At 43.8% G+C, this 17,176-nt stretch overlaps 1 protein-coding gene across 1 annotated transcript in view; it reads left to right on the top strand.

The window, feature by feature from the left end:
• Positions 1–17,176, top strand: part of faap24 (FA core complex associated protein 24) — a 30,987-nt gene that overhangs the window by 9,665 nt on the left and 4,146 nt on the right. The window lies entirely within an intron of this gene.

Raw genomic sequence — 17,176 nt, 5'->3', positions numbered from 1 at the left:
GCAGGATCGGTACATCGGTCCGTTCAAGATCCTCAAGGTCATCAGTCCAGCCGCAGTGAGGCTTCAGCTTCCGGCCTCGCTGCGGATCCATCCCGTTTTCCATGTGTCCCGGATTAAGCCGCATCACACCTCACCCCTCTGTACTCCGGGTCCGGCACCACCTCCTGCCCGGATCATCGATGGCGAGCTGGCTTGGACTGTGCGCCGGTTCTTGGATGTCCGTAGGATGGGCCGGGGCTTCCAGTATTTGGTGGACTGGGAGGGGTACGGACCCGAAGAACGCTCCTGGGTGAAGAGGAGCTTCATCCTGGACCCGGCCCTCCTGGCCGATTTCTACCGCCGCCACCCGGACAAGCCTGGTCGGGCGCCAGGAGGCGCCCGTTGAGGGGGGGGTCCTGTTGTGTGGGCCACTGAAGAGGAGGTACTGCTGGCCCACACCACCAGAGGGCACCCTGCCTGGAGTGCGGGCTCCAGGCACCAGAGGGCGCTGCCACCTCACAGGAGCAGCCGGGGTGACAGCTGTCACCTACGACAGCTGTCACCAATCATCTGATCCGCATCGGTATATCAGCAAGACGTCATCTCCACCTCTTTGCCGAGATATCGCTCTACCGAGGAGGTAACGTACTCAGCCAGTTGTGTTGTCTTCGTGACAGTAATACTTTGTTGCTTTTGCGCAGATAGTGAGTAGAACAGCTGGAGTCTGTATTTGGACCTTTTGGATAAGTACTCACATTCCTGCACTAACCAGTAATTTCCTGACGAGAGGTGGAGGTGGTTTTTCCACCATACGTGTTGCTGGGTGCAGGCGCACCCACATCTGACTGTTTTTGTTCCTTGCCAGCAGTACCAGATCCGACAAGCGGAGGCAGTGGCCACCTGGGAGTTCGGGACTTGGCGGCTCCAGTATTCCCGGGGCTCGGTGGCGGAGGAAATCGTGTGGTTCCGGTTCTGCTTTGGACAGACGTCTTCTATCTTCGAGCCTGCCCACATGACACTTTTTGTGATTTGACTTTATTGTCTACTATTGTAATCTGTCGTGTTTGTTGTGCTTATTTCACAACAGTAAAAGTGCTATTTGACTTCCTCCATTGTCCGTTCATTTGCGCCCCCTGTTGTGGGTCCATGTTCCTACACTTTCACAACAACTAAGTGGGAATGAGAACTTAATGTTACAATATCAGAAGAGGATTGGTACCAAAGTTTTTGTTTATTACAGACGTACGAACTCAGTGCAATGGAGAGAATTTAATTGGAAGTGTGCAATTTGTTTTTTTTAATTACTCCACATCTGAAGCGTAAACAGCTATAAATACAGCAAGCTTGTTGGAGAGAATGTGGTAGTGTTGGGGCACATCATACCCACATCTTCTGGACTTGCCCTAAAATTCAATCATTCTGGACATTTGTCAATGTTGTCATAAAAAAGATCCTTGGATATAGTATCCCAAGAGAGTGTACTGTGATGTATTTAGGAAATATTGCAAAAGCAGTATGTGCTAACTAAAATACTATTAACTGCAGTACAGAAGGCCATAATAAGACTGTGGCTCAAACCTAATGCCCCGGTCAAGCTTCAATGGACTAATATCATATAGGACATTTCTCAGATGGAGAAATTAACCTTCTCAATTATGTTAAAAGAATCAGATTATATGGACAAATGGAGAAAGTGGTATGACTTTGTGAGCTCAGATGTTACTGAGTAAATGTCTGCATCGTGTACCAACCAGTTGAATGTACAAGAGGAAGACCTTTTATTTGCATGGCGCCTTTCAGACATGAAGTTGCAGAGTGCTTTACAGAGTTAAGTATGTATAGATGTAACCGCCGCCCATCCTCCAGATTGGTTTTGTGTATCATTTATAAATCTTTAAAAACATGCAATAAAAATAAAGATAATAATAAAAAAATGCTGCTGCCAGAATTTTGACAGGAAGCAGAAAGTTTGACCACATTACACCCATTTTGGCTTCCTGTCCATGTGAGATGAGATTTTAAGGTTCTGCTACTAGTCTATAAAATTATTCATGGACTGGCACCTCCCTACTTAGCTGACCCAATTAAACCTTATGTACCGGCCCGGGCTTTGCGTTCTCAGGGTGCAGGACTACTTTGTGTTCCTCGGGTGAATAAAAAGTCTGTGGGTCACAGAGCTTTCTCTTATCGTGCCCCTGTTTTGTGGAATGATCTCCCTGCGTCAATAAAACAGTCAGATTCTGTAGAGACTTTCAAGTGCAGACTTAAGACGCACTTATTTTCCCTTTACCCTTAACCTTAGGCGTTGGGCTTGAGACCAGAAGATCCTCAGTTCAAATCCCAGCTGACTGGGAAATCACTGAGGGCCCTTGGGCAAGGTCTTTAATCCCCTATTGCTCCTGGTGTGTAGTGAGTACCTTGTATGGCAGCACCCTCACATTGGGGTGAATGTGAGGCATTATTGTAAAGTGCTTTGAGCATCTGATGCAGATGGAAAACCGCTATATAAATGCAGTCCATTTACCATTTACCTTTCGTATGGCTAGCATATTGGCATAGTATGTTACTATGCTTTTTACCCTTTTAATTTATTTTATTAGTAAACGGAGCGTGCCGCGGCCTCAACTTCTGTTTTTCTCGTTTCTTAATGCTGACAAATTATACTGTATTTGTTGTCTTTTTGATGCCTGATTCTGTTGTGGTTAGAGGTCCAGATGGAACCGGAATGTTACAAGGTGCTGGACTCAAACGCTGGGAGCAAGAACCAGAACAGGTTGTGAACGAAAAGAGCTTTATTTACAATAGTAAATAACTTAAAGCACTGTGCTGAGCTGGAAGAAGCCTGCTGAGCCGAGACTGGGCCCACATATAGTGGTGGAAGTTCGGGAGCTGCAGAACACACAGGGCCAGACTTGGGAGTTTGAGAATGAGCTGAAGTCCTGGAGTATATGGAGCTGGAACCGGGGCCAAGTGGGACGCAGAGATCCGAGGACGAGGACCTAGGAGGACAGAGGAGAACACAGGTGACTGCACTCGTAACATTGGAAGCGTTAACTAACAAACAGTTCACTGAAGTCTTAAACAGGAATGTTCTCAGGTCCAGGAATGAAGTTCACTGTCTAGGAAATAAGGTTCTCTGTTCATGAATTCTTCACAGTTCATGAATTATCTTCAGAGGTCAGCTGCTGCACGTCTTGTGACGCATTTCCAATTAAGCAGGACTTGACTTTGGTACTAGTTGTTGGAAACAGTTCTTAGTCATGCACAGCCACAAACAGGAGCAGTGTGAGAAGGGGATCTCACGGACATGCAGGAACTTAACTGAACGTGGGCAGAGCTGTGCGCTTCAGAGGCAGAGAGCAGATGAGTTCCAAAGTCACATCATGCAGAGAGCAGTGTAGGAGCTGCACAAGAAATTGTCTGGAAACACAAAAGGATCAATGAGCTCTAATATGGGAATTAGAGATGGCCAGATTACCTGGAGATGAGCTACGGGAATTTCAGACGTCAGAGCGCATGGAAGTGGCAGGAATGACGACGTGTAGAATCTGGCATCAGCTGTGAGGAGAAGAATGAGCTGCAGGCGTTCCTCTGCTCTGCAGCGTGCCACCTGGAGGGAAAACAGACAAACTACACACAAGAGGTTAAAAAGGGAAGGAAAGAGGCAGACAAAGGCAGATTCTGTTTTTTTTTTTCTCTCCGTTTGTGGTGCAACATCTTTGTTGTGATTTCATCCTCTTTGCAGAGATATGACCTCGATAATGTGCTTCCTGACACATGATGCTCGGTAGCCCAGCCGGTGCTACCACTGGCCCATAATGATTTCTCCAGATTCCATCCACATGGGATTTTGTGGTTCCCTTGTCCAGGTGTCTGTTCTGTTGCTTCTCCTCAAGTGCAGCCGCATCTTGCAACTCAGTGATCCTAGTGCTCCCTCTAGGAAGCAACTCTCCCATTCATTCCCTGTTTCTTACCTGCTGTAGTCCCTGCATCCTCTCCACACTGGGCACATAGCTTGCGACTGTCTTTGCAGTTTGATCTGCGAAAAGATTTCCCTGTGCTGTAAAAGATGTCTCTGTCAGGTGACATGCTACTTTGATGATAGCCACTTCCTCTGGAAGTGGCTATCCTCATATTGCACAAACACAAGGGCAAAATGTTTTAGCCTTTTCAAGTCCAGGCAGATTGATCAAAAGCCGCGGTGTTGTGCGATGCACGAAATGTCAGGCTGCCGCGCGCTCCGCTCGCACACCCGCGTTTGCTCCCGACAGCAGACACTTTCCTCTGCCGTCTCCATGTTCTCGCACTGCTCACAGGAACACCCAAAATGTCAACCCCAAATAATATGTTCACAATAATTTTGAATTGGTCAAGGAACTTGTAAAAATATCAGTACAATACATAGTAAATACAGCGGTGCCATGTTCACTGTTGTTTTCGGCGATCTTTTTCAAAACTTTCGCCGTTTATTTCCTATTCTTTCGTGAAAAAACGTAACTAAATACAGATGAATGCAATGCCTGGCACTCGAAAACGGCAAAAACCCGAAGGTAATGACGGTGGTCGAAAATGCTATAATTATAGTGTTATAAACAGCAGCAACAAAAATCAAAGCCTCCCTTACCGTTCCGTATTCTGCAGCCTTTCAAAATCCATCGGAATTGGCACATCTCTTGCCTCTGCTTCGGCTCTGCCAGAAGCACCGTCGGCATTATTTTCGCTGTCAGAATGCTCCTGGTTTGAATGTTCATCTGAAAGATACGGCTCGAATCTGTAGGGTCTAATCACAGCTGCGACATCTTCAGGATCCGAGTCAGTCTCAATTTCCTCACTTAAACAATCCACATTTGAAGTGGAATCAGAAAAGTTCTCGACCTCGTCACTGTCCATGCTGAGGCCTATCTGTTCCTGTTGTCAGTTGAACAGACAAAGATGGGACTCTACACGCTGTGACGTCACGGCATCACATGACCGCTGATGGAACGCTGCCAGCACGCTGCCAACATGCTTTCCAAGAAACACACTTTGAGAAGCTGTACAAACTTTATTTCTCAGTGATAATAATTAAAACCACTTTCAACTTACTATACTGTATGTATATCTTTGATATTTATATCAGTTTTACCACATTTTTTTAGGTGTCATATCCACTTTAAATTGGTACATTATTTTAAGTCTGAAATTGATATGGATTGATCAGAAGTTGTTATATTTATTGTTTATTTGAAAACTATTTACAGAACAGCCTCAGAATTGAGATTCAGTGTTTTTGGTCACAATTGTAAAGGAACTATTTACAGAACAAGTTTTTATAAACTCAGAACATGAATATCTTTTTGATCACAATAGTTAAGGAACTATTTACAGAAAACAAGTTTTTTATAAACTCAGAACATGAATATATTTTTGATCACAATAGTTAAGAAACTATTCATAGAACAAGTTTTTTTTTATAAACTCAGAACATGAATATGTTTTTGATCACAATAGTTAAGGAACTATTTATAGAACAAGTTTTTTTTTATAAACTCGGAACATGAATATGTTTTTGATCACAATAGTTAAGGAACTATTTACAGAACAAGTTTTTTATAAACTCAGAACATGAATATGTTTTTGATCACAATAGTTAAGGAACTATTTACAGAACAAGTTTTTTATAAACTCGGAACATGAATATATTTTTGATCACAATAGTTAAGGAACTATTTACAGAACAAGTTTTTTTATAAACTCAGAACATGAATATGTTTTTGATCACAATAGTTAAGGAACTATTTACAGAACAAGTTTTTTTTATAAACTCAGAACATGAATATGTTTTTGATCACAATAGTTAAGGAACTATTTATAGAACAAGTTTTTTTTTTATAAACTCAGAACATGAATATGTTTTTGATCACAATAGTTAAGGAACTATTTACAGAACAAGTTTTTTTTATAAACTCGGAACATGAATATGTTTTTGATCACAATAGTTAAGGAACTATTTACAGAACAAGTGTTTTTTTTATAAACTCGGAACATGAATATGTTTTTGATCACAATAGTTAAGGAACTATTTACAGAACAAGTTTTTTTATAAACTCAGAACATGAATATGTTTTTGATCACAATACTTAAGGAACTATTTATAGAACAAGTTTTTTTTATAAACTCAGAACATGAATATGTTTTTGATCACAATAGTTAAGGAACTATTTACAGAACATGTTTTTTATAAACTCAGAACATGAATATTCTTAAGTGTATGAATGAACAACAGAACAGCCTCAGAATTGAGATTCAGTGTAGTAGGAAATTATGAACTCCTAAGTATGCATGAACAAGAGTCACACTCAACACAACTTTCTTTCTTTTTTTGTTATCAAACTGTGATTTTTTCAATTATTTATTTATTTTTACTACCTAACGTTCTTAGCATTTTTTCCCACACAATGTTTAACAATGTTCATTAAGGTGTGTGTGTGTGTGTGTGTCTGTGTCTGCATGTGTGTGTGACTGTGTGAGAGGGGGAGAGAGAGGTTGTTCTACTGACCAAATAGTCCTATGCTGTTTTTCAGATCTTCATTTACTTTAATGAAGACCAGTTGTTCCACATGGCTAGGATCTAGGTTTGCTCGTTGTGGACTGACACTAGTAGGTGGACAACTGAGATGCTGCAGTGTAAAGCATGTCAAATTGGGCCAGCACTAGAGCTTGCCTGACCGGTATTTGACTGGGTCATCTGTAAGGTTGATGTCCCCATCTGCCAGGCAGGCCTCCACATCACCAGATGGCAAATGTGTCCTCATTGGAACAGCCAATTTCTTTTTCTGCAGGAAGGAGAGGACTGAAGTGCTGCTGGTGGCAGGTGTCTCTTCTGTGTTCCTTGCAGGTGCAGCCACAAGGTCACAGAGCTCCATCCTATGGAATAATGTCCTCTTCAGTGCATCCACATCAAGACTGTTTTGGAAACAACTGGCCTTATATCTGGGGTCAAGGAGAGTGGCGAGCAGAAATGTGGAGTTTGCAAAGATAGGTTCGAAACGTCATTCTAGTTCTTTGCTCAGACTGGCTGCGAGTTTCCTTGCTGCTGCTCCTAACTTTTCCCTGGACTCAGCTGTACCATCCTGGTCCTGCCCCTCTGTGGCATCCTCATCATCACCACCAGCCATGACATGATCAGAGTCATCCTCAGATTCCTCACCAGCTGCACAAGCCCCCAAATGCAGTGACCTGATGATGGAGCACAAGCCATGCAGTAGGGGGATGACCTCAGAGATGGAGGCACTGTGTTTTGAGAGTGCCCGTGTGACCTCCTGAAAAGGACTTAGAACAGTGAGCATGTCTGATGCCAACCTCTACTCATTTGGGTAGATGACTGTCGGAGCTCTACCCAAGTTAGACTCCTGTGTCATAATCTGCACAGCCCTGCGCTGCTCCACCAACCGCTGGAGCGTGTAGAATGTATAGTTCCACCTTGTTTTTACATCTGTTATGACAGTGTGCTGGGGGAGGTTCAGCTGTGTTTGCAGCTCATGTTGTCTGTTGTTGGCGTTGTTTGAGCGATGAATATAGCCAGAGATGGTCCTGGCTTTGGACAGAAGGGATGTCACCAAGTGAAGCGTATGGGACACGCAATGCATGTGCCCAAATTCACTTAAAGCCTTCACCATGTTTGCTGCATTATCTGACACGACAAACTTCACTCTAACAGGCTGTCCAACAGACTCCTCCTACTCTCTCATCTTTTTTTCAGGCAGCACAGAATGTTCTTTGCTAAATAATTATTTTATTTATGGAGCGTCCGGTGCAGAGCGCGTGGCAGCCGGTAGAACAAAGAACGGCGTCCAGCTGGGATCACAGCAGGTGGGATTGTCACAACACAGGTCGTGCTATTGCATGGAGCAAAGGCATGAATATCCCTTGCACATAAACAAGCGAAGTGTGCAATGCATCTGCGCATACGTGGGTCAAACGGGGGCAAAAATTCCAACTACCAAACTCACACTGCTCCAATTGAATTTCGTATACAGTAGCATTAGTAGACTGTAACAGTTAAGGTTTACAGGGATTGTTTCAAAGGCTTTAAGCCTTAAGTGACACATACAATAATGACAGGTGCACACTGCTGTTTTCAAATACTCAAACGGAATTTATAGGCTTGAAAGTTGGCTGAAAGCACACGATTGCAATGCTCCGCCGAGTCCACACAAAGACAAAGAAGAAGAAATGTGGTTGTAAACCTCCGTTCATTCTACACAATTTCCTCACAGAAAAGAAAGATCCAGATGGACGTAAAAGACGGACTAAAATTGTCAGTTTCTTGCACGCATTTATTTTGTCAATATCCTGAAACTGTGCCGAATTATAATGTGGTTGATGACGCCGTTTATGTGCATCGGCTTATGACTGTAATGATGCGCCGTGAATGACGTGGCGCGTAATATTGTAATATTGACATGTTCTATAAACAAACTGCATGCATGCACATATCATTGTATGTGTCAACTTATCAAAACAAACGTGACACCAAAGAGGTTATATGTGAGACCCACCTTCCTTGTAGTCATTACGAAGCCGGCGGAGTAGTGATTTCTCATCCCTGCTTAGCAAATATTCTGCAATATCCACAGTTTCAGACTCTGGACTTCGTCTAACCATCCGTCAGTTGCCTTCAAGGGGTCAGAAATTTGTTTGTCTCCAACTATCAACAAGGACCGGTCATTTTCGACAGCAGCGCTCTCTTCCTCCTTCGTCAGCACCAACGGTAGTTTCTTTAATGATGCAACGTACGCAAAGGCAGCCAGCTCTTCTTTCCGTTTCTGTCCACTGCCGTACGTAGTCCTGGTTGTAACAGGCAATCCGCGAAGCTTACGAAAACGCTTTAAATCGTCAACTTTCCAGCGGTTGAAATGATCCAAATCATAGCACTCCTTGCTGCTTTCTGCCATCATAGCATGTGGGTTGGTAGATGAAAAATTTAGCCTACCCATAATGCACCGCGCGGCCCGAGATGTGCACTTCGCTTATTGATGGGGCACAATCAGTGAAGAAGAAAGCTTTGTACAAATTGATCACCAGCTAGCTTACACAGTAGGGGGCATTATAAATTACACTTTTCAGTTTGTCCCAGTTTGTGTTGTCTCTTGCTCCAGTATCCACTAAGAAATCATAACTTGCACCTCCCACTTCCATGTTAATTATTGGTTCAGGTTAAATTTCTTCCTCATCCGGGCCTGTATCTCAGCTTCCCTATGGCATCATATACTGGTTGGGGGGATTATGTATGGCCCCTTGTTGAGTGAGAATATATGTGACCTGTTGAGTGAGAATATGTGTGACCTCCCGTTGAGGAGGAATATGTGTGGCCCCTTGTTGAGGGGGAATATGTGTGACCTCCTGTTAAAGGAGAATATGTGTGACCTCCTGTTGAAGGGGAATATGGGTGGCCCCTTGTTGAGGAAGAATATGTGTGGCCCCTTGTTGAGGGAGAATATGTGTGACCTCCTGTTGAGGGGGAATATGGGTGGCCCCTTGTTGAGGGAGAATATGTTTGGCCCCTTGTTGAGGGGGAATATGTGTGACCTCCTGTTGAAGGGGAATATGGGTGGCCCCTTGTTGAGAAAGAATATGTGTGGCCCCTTGTTGAGGGAGAATATGTGTGACCTCCTGTTGAGGGGGAATATGGGTGGCCCCTTGTTGAGGGAGAATATGTGTGACCTCATGTTGAGGAGGAATATGTTTGGCCCCTTGTTGAGGGGGAATATGTGTGACCTCCTGTTGAAGGGGAATATGGGTGGCCCCTTGTTGAGAAAGAATATGTGTGGCCCCTTGTTGAGGGAGAATATGTGTGACCTCTTGTTGAGGGAAAATATGTGTGGCCCCTTGTTGAGGGAAAATATGTGTGGCCCCTTGTTGAGGGAGAATATGTGTGGCCCCTTGTTGAGGGAGAATATGTGTGACCTCCTGTTGAGGAGGAATATGTTTGGCCCCTTGTTGAGGGGGAATATGTGTGACCTCCTGTTGAAGGGGAATATGGGTGGCCCCTTGCTGAGGGAGAATATGTGTGACCTCCTGTTGAAGGGTAATATGTGTGGCCCGTTGTTGAGGGAAAATATGTGTGGCCCCTTGTTGAGGGAGAATATGTGTGACCTCCTGTTGAAGGGGAATATGTGTGGCCCCTTGTTGAGGGAGAATATGTGTGACCTCCTGTTGAGGGGAAATATGGGTGGCCCCTTGTTGAGGGGAAATATGTGTGGCCCCTTGTTGAGGGAGAATATGTGTGACCTCCTGTTGAGGAGGAATATGTTTGCCCCCTTGTTGAGGGGGAATATGTGTGACCTCCTGTTGAAGGGGAATATGGGTGGCCCCTTGTTGAGAAAGAATATGTGTGGCCCCTTGTTGAGAGGGAATATGTGTGACCTCCTGTTGAAGGGGAATATGGGTGGCCCCTTGTTGAGAAAGAATATGGGTGGCCCCTTGTTGAGGGAGAATATGTGTGACCTCCTGTTGAGGGGGAATATGGGTGGCCCCTTGTTGAGGGAGAATATGTGTGACCTCATGTTGAGGAGGAATATGTTTGGCCCCTTGTTGAGGGGGAATATGTGTGACCTCCTGTTGAAGGGGAATATGGGTGGCCCCTTGTTGAGAAAGAATATGTGTGACCTCCTGTTGAGGGGGAATATGGGTGGCCCCTTGTTGAGGGAAAATATGTGTGGCCCCTTGTTGAGGGAAAATATGTGTGGCCCCTTGTTGAGGGAGAATATGTGTGGCCCCTTGTTGAGGGAGAATATGTGTGACCTCCTGTTGAGGAGGAATATGTTTGGCCCCTTGTTGAGGGGGAATATGTGTGACCTCCTGTTGAAGGGGAATATGGGTGGCCCCTTGCTGAGGGAGAATATGTGTGACCTCCTGTTGAAGGGTAATATGTGTGGCCCGTTGTTGAGGGAAAATATGTGTGGCCCCTTGTTGAGGGGGAATATGTGTGACCTCCTGTTGAGGGAAAATATGTGTGGCCCCTTGTTGAGGGAGAATATGTGTGACCTCCTGTTGAGGGGAAATATGGGTGGCCCCTTGTTGAGGGGAAATATGTGTGGCCCCTTGTTGAGGGAGAATATGTGTGACCTCCTGTTGAGGAGGAATATGTTTGCCCCCTTGTTGAGGAGGAATATGTGTGACCTCCTGTTGAGGGGGAATATGTGTGGCCCCTTGTTGAGGGGGAATATGTGCGACCTCCTGTTGAGGGGGAATATGTGCGGCCCCTTGTTGAGGGGAAATATGTGCGGCCCCTTGTTGAGGGGGAATATGTGCGGCCCCTTGTTGAGGGGGAATATGTGTGACCTCCTGTTGAGGTCCAGCCCCTCCCACTGTTGGTTGCTGTTGTAGGGGTGGAGGTTGAGGGGTCAGACACAGCGGTTGAGGGATGGGCTGCTGATATGGCCAGCTATAAGGGTCCCACCCACCTTGCGGGATAGCCCTGTTTCTAGGAGGTTGCTTGGCAGAGTGCCTCACTGTATTGGGTCCCCTGCTCATTCCCCTTTTATATCCCCCGCCTCTTTGTTGTGGGTGTTGGCCATATGGGGAATTACGTGTCCAATGGGCCAGAGACCCACATATAAAACAGCCTGTGCTTGGTGTAGATGGATAATATGGCTAAGGACGACCCGGGAAGGGGTGTTGGGGGTATTGCACAGCCTGTATGGGAGGAACACTAACCTCAAGTCCTTCACCAGTTCCTTTTTGTGTCAATTGTGCCTATTTTTTGTCATTATCGTTCTTTTTTATTTCCTCCAGTTGCGTCCTGTCCAGTTTCAGCTGTATCCCAGTTAACTCCTCGCTTTTATCTTTTTGTGGCATTTTTGGTAGTTATTAATGTGGTGTAATCCTACAGTGTTATCTAATTGAGTTTTCACTGGGGTGGGGCAACTTTGCTCGACTGCATTCCTAAACAACATCATGCAGGGGGCACTCAAAGGACCCTCCATCTGGCTCTCCCACACTTCTCTACACCGCCTTACATAGGTATCACCATCCTCCTCTTCCCTGAGGGTACAAGCCATCATGCTCCCAGTGTTTAGTGTGGGTGGGTAAAGCTGCCTCAGAGCTCTCCACAACTCTCTGCTTACATCCTGTAACGGTGTGTCATCATATTCATCAGTGCCTGCCTCAAGTTCTAACTCATGAATTTCTGTGTGCCCCAAGCTCCCTCTCAAACATATCCTACAGTCTCCTAAGGCTGGAGTTTGTCCAACAAACACATACACAAACTTAATGATCCACTGCCGGCCACCCTGTTTTACAGGTGGCAACTTGTTCCTCGTGATCTCTGCGTCCTGTAGTTTGAGACACTTGTACTCCCGAGTGGCTCCGCCACTAACATCCCTTCTCAAAATCATCGGCATTTGTTTAGAGCTAGCTTGGGAGGAGGAGGTCTTAGGTCTAGCTCCCCTAGCAGCATAGCTGCGTCCCGTTTGCCAACTGTACCCGGAGCATATACAGTAGTGTTCAGAATAATAGTACTGCTATGTGACTAAAAAGATTAATCCAGGTTTTGAGTATATTTCTTATTGTTACATGGGAAACAAGGTACCAGTAGATTCAGTAGATTCTCACAAATCCAACAAGACCAAGCATTCATGATATGCACACTCTTAAGGCTATGAAATTGGGCTATTAGTATAAAAAAAAGTAGAAAAGGGGGTGTTCACAATAATAGTAGCATCTGCTGTTGACGCTACAAACTCAAAACTATTACACTCAACAAAAATATAAACACAACACTTTTGGTTTTGCTCCCATTTTGTATGAGATGAACTCAAAGATCTAAAACTTTTTCCACATACACAATATCACCATTTCCCTCAAATATTGTTCACAAACCAGTCTAAATCTGTGATAGTGAGCACTTCTCCTTTGCTGAGATAATCCATCCCACCTCACAGGTGTGCCATACCAAGATGCTGATTAGACACCATGATTAGTGCACAGGTGTGCCTTAGACTGCCCACAATAAAAGGCCACTCTGAAAGGTGCAGTTTTATCACACAGCACAATGCCACAGATGTCGCAAGATTTGAGGGAGCGTGCAATTGGCATGCTGACAGCAGGAATGTCAACCAGAGCTGTTGCTCGTGTATTGAATGTTAATTTCTCTACCATAAGCCGTCTCCAAAGGCGTTTCAGAGAATTTGGCAGTACATCCAACCAGCCTCACAACCGCAGACCACGTGTAACCACACCAGCCCAGGACCTCCACATCCAGCATGTTCACCTCCAAGATCGCCTGAGACCAACCACTCGGACAGCTGCTGAAACAATTGGTTTGCATAACCAAAGAATTTCTGCACAAATTGTCAGAAACCGTCTCAGGGAAGCTCATCTGCATGCTCGTCGTCCTCATCGGGGTCTCGACCTGACTCCAGTTCGTCGTCGTAACTGACTTGAGTGGGCAAATGCTCACATTCGTTGGCATTTGGCACGTTGGAGAGGTGTTCTCTTCACGGATGAATCCCGGTTCACACTGTTCAGGGCAGATGGCAGACAGCGTGTGTGGTGTCGTGTGGATGAGCGGTTTTCTGATGTCAGTGTTGTGGATCGAGTGGCCCATGGTGGCGGTGGGGTTATGGTATGGGCAGGCGTCTGTTATGGACGAAAAACACAGGTGCATTTTATTGATGGCATTTTGAATGCACAAAGATACCATGACGAGATGCTGAGGCCCATTGTTGTGCCATACATCCAAGAACATCACCTCATGTTGCAGCAGGATAATGCACGGCCCCATGTTGCAAGGATCTGTACACAATTCTTGGAAGCTGAAAATGTCCCAGTTCTTGCATGGCCGGCATACTCACCGGACATGTCACCCATTGAGCATGTTTGGGATGCTCTGGACCGGCGTATACGACAGCGTGTACCAGTTCCTGCCAGTATCCAGCAACTTCGCACAGCCATTGAAGAGGAGTGGACCAACATTCCACAGGCCACAATTGACAACCTGATCAACTCTATGCGAAGGAGATGTGTTGCACTGCATGAGGCAAATGGTGGTCACACCAGATACTGACTGGTATCCCCCCCCCAATAAAACAAAACTGCACCTTTCAGAGTGGCCTTTTATTGTGGACAGTCTAAGGCACACCTGTGCACTAATCATGGTGTCTAATTGGCATCTTGATATGGCACACCTGTGAGGTGGGATGGATTATCTCAGCAAAGGAGAAGTGCTCACTATCACAGATTTAGACTTGTTTGTGAACAATATTTGAGGGAAATGGTGATATTGTGTATGTGGAAAAAGTTTTAGATCTTTGAGTTCATCTCATACAAAATGGGAGCAAAACCAAAAGTGTTGCATTTATATTTTTGTTGAGTGTATGTTCAAACTGCTTTTTTATCAATCCTGTGAATCACTAAACTAAATTTAGTTGTATAACCACAGTTTTTCATGATTTCTTCACATCTGAAAGGCATTAATTTTGTTGGTTTGGAACCAAAATTTTGCTGGTTTACTAGTGTGCTTGGGGTCATTGTCTTGTTGAAACACCCATTTCAAGGGCATGTCCTCTTCAAGTATTTTGACATATCCAAACTGATCCATGATACCTGGTATGTGATATATAGGCCCAACACCATAGTAGGAGAAACATGCCCATATCATGATGCTTGCACCACCATGCTTCACTGTCTTCACTGTGAACTGTGCACTTACAGGTAAGTCCAGACTGTCTTTGATCATCCTGGAGCTGATCAATGGGTGAGCCTTTGCCATTCTGGTTATTCCTCTATCCATTTTGATGGTTGTTTTCCGTTTTCTTCCACGTGTCTTTTTTTTTTTTTTTTTTTTTCCATTTTAAAACATTGGAGATCATTGTAGATGAACAGCCTATAATTTTTTGCACCTGCGTATAGGTTTTCCCCTCTCCAATCAACTTTTTAATCAAACTACGCTGTTCTTCTGAACAATGTCTTGAACGTCCCATTTTCCTCAGGCTTTCAAAGAGAAAAGCATGTTCAACAGGTGCTTGCTTTATCCTTACATAGGGGACACCTGATTCACACCTGTTTGTTCCACAAAATTGACAAACTCACTGACTGAATGCCACACTACTATTATTGTGAACATCCCCTTTTCTACTTTTTTTTTTACTAATAGCCCAATTTCATAGCCTTAAGAGTGTGCATATCATGAATGCGGTCTTGTTGGATTTGTGAGAATCTACTGAATCTACTGGTACCTTGTTTCCCATGTAACAATAAGAAATATACTCAAAACCTGGATTAATCTTTTTAGTCACATAGCACTACTATTATTCTGAACACTACTGTAGTCCCATAATCTGGGCCACTTCCTTCTTCCTCATCTGCGCTATCAGAGGTCTCTCCCTGCAATGCCCCTCTCATAAGAGTATATGAGTTACGAGTCGACCTTCCGTCATGTACCGGTTCCCTTATTTTCACCTCGCGTGTTTTCCCTTTCATTTTGGCCTCTTCCCACAAAAGTGGGATTCCCACATCGGTTCTGTCCTTCTCATAACGACTTCTCTCTGCACCTAATATTTGATTATCCTCTATCTCTGTCTGTTCTTTCAGTTCAGCTAATCTTGCTGCTGCTGCTAGGGTTAGGTATCGAGAACCGGTTCCTTTCGGGTATCGTTAAGAAATGATTCGATCCACCTACATCAGTAACCTTTTTGCTTAATGATTCCGTTATTGGTCATTCAGAGTGGCCGTTGTTTTGGGGGGTGTTTGTCAGGAAAATTATCATTTCTCTACATTGATTACAGACCCTGCAGTGGGTCTGTAATCAACTTTTCTGCAGCGCGGCTTTGCTTAGAACCTTGAACCAATCAAAGCGGTGATAGTGCTTCATTGATTCGTTGTTTTAATTCTCTTTGTCTTAATTTTCCCCGCTAATACCCCAAAGAGCATATGTCTGTGAGTAATAGTTATCTTTTTTATGTTAAACCGATCTGTTCTGGTCTTCTGAAGTTGATAGATGTATTTCATAACTTAAAAATGAGACAGATGCTAACACGTTAGCATGTCTATGGCGTTATCAATGTTAAAGTTAGCATTAAGCTGTTCGCGTCTCCGCAGATTGTGTGTGCATTTGTTTTCTGTATAATAATTAATGGCTTAGTGTTTGTTGTTATAAAAGACTCATATTGTATTTTTTAAAATTCTTTTAATTCATATATTAATAATAATAGCAACAACACCAATAACAGTAATAATAATTCATAATAACTAATATGCTACAATACCATTTTAGAGAAAGAGACAAAAAGAACCTGATGAAACAAAATAACAGAAAAGATAAAAACAACCAACAATGAAAATAAATAAATACATATAGAAATAAATAAGTGCTTCGTGTGAACACCTAGTGACTCTTACACCTCCACTTCATCCATGTTTTATTTAAGTTTAATGACAATTTGTTTCGGTCAAACCATATTTTCAATTTGTTAATTTCTTCAGTGATTTTCTCCGGAACTATCTGCCAAGCGAGAAAACTGCTGCATCCTAGTAAGAGCAGAATACTACTGGAATGAATTTGAATAAGGAAAGTTGTCTTTTTTTCTCACTAAATGGATGCTGCACTCACTCCAGTTTATTGTCTGGAATAGTCCCAGATTACATTTCAGAGCTTCTAGAATTCAAACATGTTCGTGCAGGTGGTGTTGGGGGTAATTTTGGTTTTCAGCTTTTTTGTTTTTCACCACTTTCATCCCTGAATATGTCAATCGTGAGTCACTTTTGTGCAGATTAAAGTGACTAACTGGGACCCCTGTCTTGTTGGGAGAAAGAAACGAGAATCGTCCTCCATTCTGTTCACACAGCTCCAAACGCTGCGCGGCTCTCTGCCAAGTCAAATTAGAATGATAGAATCCAGTCAGAATTAATAACTTCAAAGTGAAACACCATTTAAATCAAATGACTCTTTCCAAACGTTGTAATACAAACATTTTGCAATCGATCAAAACGTTTTTTCCTTCCAAAACGAGACATCCTGCGCTGACATGCAGCAGCCGGCTGAGCTCAGCTCAGAGGTACGGAGAGTCATGCCAAAATGTCTGAAAGGAAATGATTTTGACAAAAACTACAGATTTTATTTATGTCCAGAGATCAAAGACCAGTGACTAATTTAAAATGTTGAATGTTGACATAGAAAACCTCTAAAGTCTACTTTTAGTACACAGAAAATTCA

The sequence above is a fragment of the Thalassophryne amazonica genome, chromosome 8 (genome assembly GCF_902500255.1).
Source record: "Thalassophryne amazonica chromosome 8, fThaAma1.1, whole genome shotgun sequence".
In the NCBI taxonomy this organism is placed as follows: domain Eukaryota; kingdom Metazoa; phylum Chordata; class Actinopteri; order Batrachoidiformes; family Batrachoididae; genus Thalassophryne; species Thalassophryne amazonica.
The sequence above is the reverse complement of the archived record's forward strand: the minus strand, read 5'-3'. Positions and strand labels throughout refer to the sequence as shown.